This window comes from Nomascus leucogenys, chromosome 7b (assembly GCF_006542625.1).
Source record: "Nomascus leucogenys isolate Asia chromosome 7b, Asia_NLE_v1, whole genome shotgun sequence".
In the NCBI taxonomy this organism is placed as follows: Eukaryota; Metazoa; Chordata; class Mammalia; order Primates; family Hylobatidae; genus Nomascus; species Nomascus leucogenys.
In genome coordinates, this window is record NC_044387.1 from 83,856,086 (window position 1) to 83,868,704 (window position 12,619).

The following is a 12,619-nucleotide window of genomic DNA, read 5'->3' on the forward strand; positions in this document are numbered from 1 at the left end:
ATTGAATTAGCATGACTACATGCTTTATTCAGGTCACTGAGGAGACTGAATTTATCTACTTAGTGGGAAGGTCAACTGGAAGGGAATTAATTAAGGAGTGTTGGAAATGGATTACATTGTAAGCTTCCATATAGAATATAAAAGAAAATTAAGACCCAGAAGGTAAACATCAATAAGTAAGAGAAAAGGTGCACCAGGTTCGCATGGATTAAAGGTAAATTTTAGTGAAAGCGAACAAATTCATTTTCTGAGGACAAAAGGATGTGGAAGTAAATTAAAGTACTTATGAACCTTAGCTAGTCATAAGAAAGATAGGCTCTTGTCTAACATTTAACTCCATCAGTCTTAGCAACTGCCTGAACACATGAAACTTTACAAAAAAACTTCCATTTCCTAATTTTGGGAACTTGGTTATTATAAGTTTTGGCAAATTTGGTTTAGACTAGTATTTTAAAATTATTCTTTTTCTAATCTTTATGCCTCTAAGACGAACTATTAATAAACAAATATTACAAACTTAAACAGCTAGTCAAGGCTCTAAAAGCATATATAATATTATTCAAAATAAAAGTATTAAAGAATGAAGCCTGAGCAACAAGGCATAAGGAGCTAATTTAAAATTAAGATTTGGCATCTATGTATAACTTTTGACAGTTTTGTTGCTCTTATTTTTTCCATTACATACAGTACCCTTCCTTATTTTTTTTTATTTTTATTTTTTGAGACGGAGTCTTGCTCTGTCACCCAGGCTGGAGTGCAGTGGCGCGATCTCGGCTCACTGCAAGCTCCGCCTCCTGGGTTCTCGCCATTCTCCTGCCACAGCCTCCCGAGTAGCTGGGACTACAGGTGCCCATCACCATGCCCGGCTAATTTTTTGTATTTTTTTTTTTAATAGTGACGTGGTTTCACCGTGTTGGCCAGGATGGTATCGATCTCCTGACCTCGTGATCCGCCTGCCTCGGCCTCCCAAAGTGCTGGGATCTCTTCCTTCTTTTTAATAAAAAATGGAAATTAGTAAAAATAGATAGATTTAGAAATAATTCAAATTTATGAAGAATCTGAATGTTTGAAATATTTTGGAGTTAATTTCACATTTAGAAAGGAAATTCAAAGGATCGTTTATAAAATTCAAACCACATTATAGCATAGACTTTAGAATCAAACAGAAATAGCTTTGCATTCTCACTTCATTACTTAATGACTGGGAAAATCTGTACAATTTACATATTCTTAGTGAGCCCCAGTTTTTAAGTGGGATATCTTATTGTGTTGTTGGGTAAATTAATATGGGGAAAATGTATTTAATATCATCATATACAAGTAGTCCCTAGTAAGTACTATATCATATGGGGTATCTTGTTTCTGTATTTAATAGAAAGCTTTAGTTGTTTTTAAAACAACTGAACTCCAACAAACTTACAAAAATAATCAAAGGAGGAAGGAATATTGTATACCTTACATCAGAAAATTATTTTAGAGCCCTGTTTTACAATTTTTTAAGTGTGTTAATAGTTTTTTGTGAAATATTAAAATCTCCAAAAAGAATTTCCCATTTTTAAAACAACATTGATTAACATCTTATGGAACTTACCCAAAAGAGTAGTTTAAGAAAAGCGAATTTTGAACATTTGGAATTCTGTTTGCCAAATGTTACAAAAATACTTAATTTTTAAAATACATATTTAAATTATATAACTATTCCATTGTTGCTTCAGTCAGACCCCTGGGAGGAAAAAGATTATGGATAAAAACAAGGTCCTTGAGGATGTTTGAGACTATTAGAGTACGTTCAAATGAGTCCAATGAGTGGACTTTTTTTACAAAGACATGAGCAAGATTTAGAGAAATCAGTTAGAGATGAGTCAGTACCCCATGGCTAGCAATAGCAAAGAGCCATTACCATACCCAGGCTTGAAAGTGCAAGGAGAGGAAGTAGACCCTTATGAACAGAGCTAACCTAAGATTACCGAAGGGGAGACTTTGGTGGAGGAACAAAACCAACCTATAGCATTCTTAAAGGGAAAGAACCACAGCAATAAGTACCTAAACTTTAATAGCTTTGAACCTGCCAGTATCATTCATTGTGTGTCATTGGTTTAACCCAACTAGAAGCCAGACAGTGAGACTCCACTGATGCAATCCATAAGAGTCAATGTCCTAGATACTAAGCAAGGTGCAAAAAAAAAAAATGTAGAATGGATCTATAAAGGCATGAACAACATCACCTCTAATTGTAACATTTCTGTTTTATAGGATATAAAGTTTTGTTTGATGGCAGGACACAACCCAAATGATCTTGAATAGATGAAAGCCAGAATTTTTTGTTATAGCCCTAGATGAGAGAAGATTGCCTGGCAAGGCCACATGGGAGTTTGCACCTTGAGAAAGATAACAGCAAGCTGGAGTTGTAGGGTGCAATTTATGTAGGGTAAGTGGGGTGGCATTAGCTAAGCTCCTTGTGGATTGCTTAATTTGAATTATTCAATGGGCTTCTGGGTAGAGGGGTTGTCCCTAGTCATGTGGTAATTTTCAAAAATATTTTGAATAATTTGTTATTTACATACTCATCTACTGTGTAAAAATAGATTGAGATGACTAAAATGCAATATAGTGGATCACGAATAAGAATCCATATTTTTCTAGCACTTATAAATTTATATTTGGAATTTTTAAAGAACTTCAATCATACTATAGAATTGATTCGTAGACTTTTTAACTTGTAAATTATAAACATTTCTCTGTAGCATTAAAATGCTCCCAAAAATATTTAATAGTTGTACATATGATTTTATATGACTTCCCTCTAATTTATTTAATTAATCACCTTATTAAAAACATTTAATTTATATTATTCCTACTTCCTTTGTTTAAAAAAATATATAATGCCATGGTGATGCTCTTTATATGTGAATCTATTTGAATATCTTTGATTTTTTACAATAAATTTCTGTAAGTTACCATTTTGGGTGCTCTTTATTCGTTTCAGTATATCTATATTTCCACCTTCCATCATTTTCTTTTTGCCTTAAGAATTTCCCTTGACACTTTTTATAGTGTAGGTCTGCTAGTGATGAAGTCTTTTAACTTTTGTATGTCTAAAAAGGACTTTATTTCACCTTTATTGTGACTGGGTATAGTATTCTAGGTTGACAGGATTTCTTTTCTTTGAGTTCTTAGGAAATGTCTTCTTACTGGTAGTGTTTCTGACAAGAAATCTGCTGTAACCTTTATCTTTGTTTCCCCGTACATAGCATGTTGCTTTTTGTCTGGCTGTTTTTATTATTTTCTCTTTGTCATTATTTTCTAATAATTTGAAATGAGTCCTGATGAGATTTTCTTTGTATTTCTTGTAAACAGGTTTCATTGTTCTTGAATTTGTAGATTCACAGTTTTTATTAGATTTAGAAAAATTTTGGTCATTATTTTTTCCATTTTTTTTCTATCTCTTGCTCATACTCTCTTTTCTCCTTCAGGCACTTTGATTACATGTGTATATTCAGTTGCTTATTTTCTATAACAATGTAGTTTTTCTTTAGATCATATTATGTAGGGAGCAAATGACTCATTTTTAACTTAACTCTGTTATGTGGAATCATTCTGCTTCAGTTATAAATTCTGCTTTGGAATGCTTACATCTTGAATACACTCTCTGAGTGAATAGCAATACTGCAAGCTAGGAACACAGGAGAGTTTGTAGAATCAAAGCACATTTTCTCCTAGTCACTCAAATTTGATTTTGCTGATGGAGCCCTTCCTGTTAGTTTTCCAGTCATCTTTTTGTTAATCAAGCCGATAAAGTAGAGTCAAGAGTATGTCAGTCTTACCATTTTCAGGAAGCTAGAGAACCAGTATCAAAGTGGAAAAAATAAAATCACTTCTTTAATGCTCTGAAAATAGCGTTCTCACTGTGAAATTTCCTCCAACTTAGGGCACAGTCTGAAGGTGAGGCCGAGGAGTAATGTACCTAGTTGTTTTTTGTGGGGAAAGGGGGTGGGCAGTGACTATCAATAAATATGTGTGAATTATATTTTCAAAGAAAGAATTTCCTATTCAGAAAATGTTAATTCTATTTTGTAGCAACCAGAAAACTGGATTTGTAAAATGTTAGTGGTTGATATTTAAGTTAATTCTAAAGCATACCTTTAAGATTCAAGCTAGGTATTTTACCTAAACTTCAAGCTTTCTTGCTTTCAACTCTAAGCAGCTGATGGTTATTTATAGTTAATGATTAGTTTGCAAAACTGAGAACAACATTCTTTTGATGGTATTCCTTTATTTACAATTGCCTTCTTCAGGACCATTAAGAAATAATGATTTTAAAGTGATATGTTCCTTGGTCTCAATCCATATCGTGGCAGTGGGGAGGGGAGGTGGAGGAGGACTAAGACCTTTATATTTTTAAAAAGAACCACAAGTTATTTTTGTTCACCTTAAGTTTTGAGAATTTATCCCTGAGTTTTTGGGATTGCACATATATTAATTTTCTTAGAGAAACATACATTTTAAATCATTTTAAAAACCAGAAAATAAGAACTATTTCTTATAGTAAATTAAGTAACAGTAAATTCAACACTGTTTACTCAATTCAGATAAAGACATAACTGTTTCCAATTTTGAAATCTTTCCTCAGAATTTAAATTACTGAGTTTCTAAAGCTGAACAGTCAACATTGAATATATTCACTAATAAGCATTTGTTTCTCCAGTCTATCCCTGATTAACTAGATTAACTTAGCCATTCTCTAAATTTATCTATTTCTCTTCTTTCTTTCTTTTAGAAAACATCACTGTCAGCCTGAGGCTCTCTCAGTAACCTTCGTCATACTCATCCACTTTGGCTAATAAAATAGGCTTAAATAAAGATCCTCTCAAAAGCCTATGAATACATATTTTTCCAATTACACAGCTTAATAATTATCAGTAGCACAGCTTTTCATTTGAAAAATAAAATAAATTTGTTCTGTCAAGCATGAATCATTTTCTTAGGAGTGAAAAAAAGTGATTTTAAAGTTAACTTGAGGGATTTTCATTATACTAATTTGAAAGCTTCTCATAACTTAAAATAAGTTTCTTCTTACCAAACCTTTTAAAGATGAGCTCCGCTCCCATCTCTATAACAAGTAAAATTTGTGTTTCTAGGCAACCTGCTCAAGCTGTCTGGCTCACTTTTTTCCCTTTCATTTGGGGACAAAAGAATTTGACATTTTAGTGGACTTTGTGTTATACATTCCCACTTTCCTTCAAGATGTCCCCTCTTCAGGTCCAAGGCATTCATTCCTGAGCCACGGGAGCATTGACTGCTGAGGGCTCATAGAGCATTCTTTCTTCAGAAATCATTGTTAGCCATCCTACGTTACACTCCTTCCCAAGGTCAGCGCTCATTTAATGACTAGGTCATGTGGAGTACAAAGTCCCCACTCCCTTTTCTTGACTGAGGACAAAGTTGAAGGACAACCAGTGTCTATGGAATTTGATGAGACCTTCATGGGGACTGCACTGCAGCTTAATTTTTCTCTTATCTGCCCCACTATCTGTCATCACTCACACTCAGGTATTGTTTCTGAGAGCACATCCCAATAAACCTACTGCACACAATTTTTTTTCCTCTATTTTCTGGCAAATCTAACCTAAAACAGTTATCTTGTGATACGTATAAAGATTTTCAAAATAATTGTGCCATTCGATAGTTGATAATTTTAAACATTAAAATGTCATATTTATATCTGAAAATGGATCATAGACCTAAATTTAAAATCTAAAATTTTTAAAATGTTAGAAGAAAATCTTTGTAATCATGAGTTTCACAAATATTTCTTAGATACAACACCAAAAATACAATGAATAAAAGAACAAATTAATAAATTAGGCTTCATCACGTTTTAAAACTTCTGCTCTTCAAAAGAAACTGTTAAGAAAATAAAAAGATAAGCTCCAGACAGGAAAATAATCTTTTGCAAGGCAAACATCTGGTAAAACTCTTGTATCCAGAATACATGAAGAACTCTGAAAAGTCAATAAGAAGAAAATAATTTCATTAAAAAGTGGACAGAAGATTTGGACAGACATTTCACCAAAGAAAGTATACCACAAATGACAAATAAGCACTCAAGAGGATATTTAACATCATTACCATTAAGGAAATAAAAATTAAATACTTAATATTAATATCACTGCACATTTATTAAAATGGCTAAAATTAAAATGACTGGCCATAACAAGTGTTGGTGAGAATTTAGAGGAACTGGAACTCTCATACACTACTGGTAGGAATATAAAATGATACAAACACTTTGAAAAACAGTTAGGCAGTTTCTTGAAAAGTTAAACATACGCCTACCATATAATTTAGGAATTCTACTCTAGGTACCTACTTAAAAGACAAAGAAAATATGTCTGTATAAATACTTGTGCATGTGTATTTATAGCATTTGTATTTGTAATAGCCAAAAGCTGGAAACAACTCTAATGTTCATCAACAGATAACTGGTTAAACAAATTGTGATATACCCATAAAATAGAATATTACTCAGCAATAAAAGGAATCAGTTATTAATACATACAACATGGATGAATATCAAATTAAATAAGCTGAGTGAAAGAAGGCAGTCAAAAATATGTATATTTTAGGATTCTATTTATATAAAATTCTATAAAATGCAAACAAATTTATAGTGATAGAAAACAAATCAGTTTTTTACTGGCAGTTAGGGGACAGCTGCAGCAGAGGAATTGCAAAGGGACACAAATACTTTTTTGTCTAAGGAATATATTTATTCTTTTGGTTATGCTGATAGTTTCATGGGTATATGCATATGTCAAAGCTTATCAAATTATACAATTTAAATATGTACAGCTTATTCTATGTAAATTTTACGTCAGTAAAGCTGTTTTCTTTTTTAATTTGTTCTTCAAAGCTTTTTTATAAAACTATTATTATACTTTAAGTTTTAGGGTACATGTGCACAACGTGCAGGTTTGTCACATATGTATACATGTGCCATGTTGGTGTGCTGCACCCATTAACTCGTCATTTACATTAGGTATATCTCCTAATGCTGTCCCTCCCCCTACCCCCACCCCACAACAGTCCCTGGTGTGTGATGTTCCCCTTCCTGTGTCCAAGTGTTCTCATTGTTCAATTCCCACCTATGAGTGAGAACACGCACTGTTTGGTTTTTTGTCCTTGCGATAGTTTGCTGAGAATGATGGTTTCCAGCTTCATCCATGTCCCTACAAAGGACATGAACTCATCCTTTTTTATGGCTGTATAGTATTCCATGGTGTGTATGTGCCACATTTTCTTAATCCAGTCTATCATTGTTGGACATTTGGGTTGGTTCCAAGTCTTTGCTATTGTGAATAGTGCTGCAATAAACATACATGTGCATGTGTCTTTATAGCAGCATGATTTATAATCTTTTGGGTATATACCCAGTAATGGGATGGCTGGGTCAAATGGTATTTCTAGCTCTAGATTCTTGAGGAATCGCCACACTGTCTTCCACAATGGTTGAACTAGGTTGAACTAGTTTACAGTCCCACCAACAGTGTAAAAGTGTTCCTATTTCTCCACATCCTCTCCAGCACCTGTTGTTTCCTGACTTTTTAATGACCGCCATTCTAACTGGTGTGAGATGGTATCTCCTTGTGGTTTTGATTTGCATTTCTCTGATGGCCAGTGATGATGAGCATTTTCTCATGTGTCTGTTGGCTGCATAAATGTCTTCGAGAAGTGTCTGTTCATATCCTTTGCCCATTTTTGATGAGGTTGTTTGTTTTTTTCTTGTAAATTTGTTTAAGTTCTTTGTAGATTCTGGATATTAGCCATTTGTCAGATGAGTAGATTGCAAAACTTTTCTCCCATTCTGTAGGTTGCCTGTTCACTCTGTTGGCAGTTTCTTTTTCTGTGCAGAAGCTCTTCAGTTTAATTAGATCATATGTGTCAATTTTGGCTTTTGTTGTCCTTGCTTTTGGTGTTTTAGACATGAAGTCCTTACCCATGCCTGTGTCCTGAATGGTATTGCCTAGGTTTTCTTCTAGGGTTTTAATGGTTTTAGGTCTAACATTTAAGTCTTTAATCCATCTTGAATTAATTTTTGTATAAGGTGTAAGGAAGGGATCCAGTTTCAGCTTTCTGCATATGGCTAGCCAGTTTTCTCAGCACCATTTATTAAATAGGGGATCCTTTCCCCATTTCTTGTTTTTGTCAGGTTTGTCAAAGATCAGATGGTTGTAGATGTGTGGCATTATTTCTGAGGGCTCTGTTCTGTTCCATTGGTCTATATCTCTGTTTTGGTACCAGTACCATGCTGTTTTGGTTACTGTAGCCTTGTAGTATAGTTTGACGTCAGGTAGTGTGATGCCTCCAGCTTTGTTCTTTTTGCTTAGGATTGTCTTGGCAATGCAGGCTCTTTTTTGGTTCCATATGAACTTTAAAGTAGTTTTTTCCAATTCTGTGGAGAAAGTCATTGGTAGCTTGATGGGGATGGCATTGAATCTATATATTACCTTGGGCAGTATGGCCATTTTCGCAATATTGAGTCTTCCTGTCCATGAGCATGGAACATTCTTCCATTTGTTTGTGTCGTCTTTTACTTTGTTGAGCAGTGGTTTGTAGTTCTCTTTGAAGAGGTCCTTCACATCCCTTGTAAGTTGGATTCCTAGGTATTTTATTCTCTTTGAAGCAATTGTGAGTGGAAGTTCACTCATGATTTGGATCTCTGTTTGTCTGTTATTGGTGTATAAGAATGCTTGTGATCTTTGCACATTGATTTTGTATCCTGAGACTTTGCTGAAGTTGCCTATCAGCTTAAGGAGATTTTGGGCTGAGACAATGGGGTTTTCTAAATATACAATCATGTCATCTGCAAACAGGGACAATTTTACTTCCTCTTTTCCTAATTGAATACCCTTTATTTCTTTCTCTTGCCTGATTGCCCTGGCCAGCACTTCCAACACTATGTTGAATAGGAGTGGTGAGAGAGGGCATCCCTGTCTTGTGCCAGTTTTCAAAGGGAATGCTTCCAGTTTTTGCCCATCCAGTATGATATTGGCTGTGGGTTTGTCATAGACAGCTCTTACTATTTTGAGATACGTCCCATCAATACCTAATTTATTGAGAGTTTTTATCATGAAGGGCTGTTGAATTTTGTTAAAGGCCTTTTGTGCATCTATTGAGATAATCATGTAGTTTTTGTCTTTGGTTCTGTTTATATGCTGGATTACATTTATTGATTTGTGTATGTTGAACCAGCCTTGCATCCCAGGGATGAAGCCCACTTGATCATGGTGGATAAGCTTTTTGATGTGCTGCTGGATTCGGTTTGCCAGTATTTTATTGAGGATTTTTGCATTGATGTTCATCATGGATATTGGTCTAAAATTCTCTTTTTTCATTGTGTGCCAGGCTTTGGTATCAGGATGATGCTGGCCTCATAAAATGAGTTAGGGAGGATTCTCTCTTTTTCTATTGATTGGAATAGTTTCAGAAGGAATGGTACCAGCTCCTCCTTGTACCTGTGGTAGAATTTGGCTGTGAATCCGTCTGGTCCTGGACTTTTTTTGTTGGTAGGCTATTAATTATTGCCTCAATTTCAGAGCCTGTTATTGGTCTATTCAGAGATTCAACTTCTTCCTGGTTTAGTCTTGGGAGGGTGTATGTGTCCAGGAATTTATCCATTTCGTTTAGATATTCTAGTTTATTTGCGTAGAGTGTTTATAGTATTCTCTGATGGTAGTTTGTGTTTCTGTGGGATCAGTGGTGATATCCCCTTTATCATTTTTTATTGCGTCTATTTGATTCTTCTCTCTTTTCTTCTTTATTAGTCTTGCTAGTGGTCTATCAATTTTGTTGATCTTTTCAAAAAACCAGATCCTGGATGCATTGATTTTTTGAAAGGTTTTTTATATCTCTATTTCCTTCAGTTCTGCTCTGATCTTAGTTATTTCTTGCCTTCTGCTAGCTTTTGAATGTGTTTGCTCTTGCTTCTCTAGTTCTTTTAATTGGGATGTTAGGGTTTCAATGTTAGATCTTTCCTGCTTTCTCTTGTGGGCATTTAGTGCTATAAATTTCCCTCTACACACTGCTTTGAATGTGTCCCAGAGATTCTGGTATGTTGTGTCTTTGTTCTCATTGGTTTCAAAGAACATCTTTATTTCTGCCTTCATTTCTTTATGTACCCAGTAGTCATTCAGGAGCAGGTTGTTCAGTTTTCATGTAGTTGAGCGGTTTTGAGTGAGTTTCTTAATCCTGAGTTCTAGTTTGATTGCACTGTGGTCTGAGAGACAGTTTGTTATAATTTCTGTTCTTTTACATTTGCTGAGGAGTGAAGTAAAGCTGTTTATTTAAAGGCCGTATTTAGCCCTGTGGTCTGTTCCATGAAGTGTATAATGAATGCTGAAAAAACCTGAAGGAAAAATTCTGCAGTTCTGTGTATTGTTATACTGGAAGAAGTTGAGAGATGCAATTTGCAGTGACAGATTCACCAAATATTAGAACAGCATGAAATGAGAAATTATGTGGTGAGCAAAAAATGTGTTTAATAATGTAATCATTAAGAATGGTGAAAATTTTTTAGCCTAGAAAAATACTGACAGATAAAATAAGCTATGGAATCAAAATGTTCCTTCAAAATGTGATCTCAACCCTTTGATAAAGGATTACTGAAACCAGTAACACATTAATTTAGAGTTTCTTATGCAAAAGAAATCAAATACTCACATACTCTATGAAAAACCTTGGAAGTAATAAATGATACATATAATCTATGATTCCTTTTCCAGAACAAGGTGGCTAGAAGTGAATATAGTGGACTTGGCCTCAAAACTTGATTCTGGCCATTGGTAGCTGCATAAATATGAGCCAGTCAGACTCACTATAAGCCACAGTTTTCTCATCTATATAAAATATGAGATTAATAATACCTAACTCAAGGTTGTTGTAAATATATGTCTTTCTGTATATAGATGTTTTGTTTCAGAGTAGGCATAAACAAATGAAATAATCCCATTCCACCCTTTTACCTTGGAAAGTCAATATGTGGTATAATTTTTATAGAGTGTTAATTTTTTCCTGAATATATGTGTTCATCAACATAATTAATGTTTAGCTTTGCTACAGTCAGCCAATAAGTCTTGGATCTTGGTAACTTAAAGGAAGCAATATTTATTTTACAAAGTCTTACACAAACACTTTGAGGGATCCAGGCTGCATCCATCTTGTGATGACTAATTTAAAAAAAAATTTTTTTTTTAAATTTTTAAAATCGGTTTCATGGATGTAGTGAATAGAATGATATCTTAACACCTGTGCTCTAAGGCCTCTCTAGCTGGGAAGAAGGAAGGTAAAGGTGGAGAGTACATTAAAATGTTCAAGTTGAAAGGAATTTGCATTAGTTTCTCACATTTTACTGGCCAGAATTAGTCACATGTCCTGACTAACTGCAGGAGGCTGGCAAATGGTTTCCTTGCATGTGTTCAAGAAGGAAAAGAACTGGGTTTGCTGAGTACTAATTGTCTTGATGACAGTATAACTCTGGGTTTATTTTTAAATGCCTGGAATGCCATTTCTATAAACCATGCTTATTGGTGTAATGGTAATATGTGTGTGTCCTGATGCATACAGCAATATGCCAAGACACCAAGTTGCAGCAGAGAAAGAGTGACAATTACAGGACCACCTAACAAGGAGATGGGAGGTGACATGGTTTTGCTCTGTGTCCCCACCCAAATCTCATCTTGAATTCCACTCCCATAATTCCCACATGTTGTGAGAGGGAACCGGTGGAAGATAACTTGAATCGTGGGGGTGGTTTACCCCATACTGTTCTCCTGGTAGTGAGTAAGTCTCACAAGATCTGATGGTTATATCAGGAGTTTCCACTTTTGCATCTTCCTCATTTTCTCTTGCCACCACATGTAAGAAATGCCTTTCATCTCCTGCCGTGATTTTGAGGTGTCCCCAGCCATGTGGAACTGTAAGTTCAATTAAACCTCTTTTTCTTCCCCATATGAGGTATGTCTTTATCAGCAGCATGAAAACAGACTAATACAGTAAATCGGTACCAGCGGAGTGGGGCGTTGCTGAAAAGATACCCAAAAATGTGAAAGCAACTTTGGAAGTGGGTAACAGGCAGAGGTTGGAACAGTTTGCAGGGCTCAGAAGAAGACAGGAAAATGTGGGAAAGTTTGGAATCTCCTAGAGACGTGTTGAATGGCTTTGACAAAAATGCTGATAGTGATACGAACAATAAGGTCCAGACTGAGGTGGTCTCAGACAGAGATGAGGAACTTGTTGGGAACTGAAACAAAGGTGACTCTTGTTATGTTTTAGCAAAAAGACTGGTGGCATTTTGCCACAGGGCCAAAATGCCTAGAGATCTGTGGAACTTTGAACTTGAGAGAGATGATTTAGGGTATCTTGGTGGACGAAATTTGTAAGCAGCAAAGCATTCAAAAGGTGACTTGGGTGCTGTTAAAACACTCCGTTTTCAAAGGGAAACAGCATAAAAGTTCAGAAAGTTTGCAGCCTGGCAATGCGATTGAGGAGGAGCTGAATGTTAATTCCCAAGACAGTGGGGAAAATGTCTCCAGGGCATGTCAGAAGTAGTAAATGAGGTCTT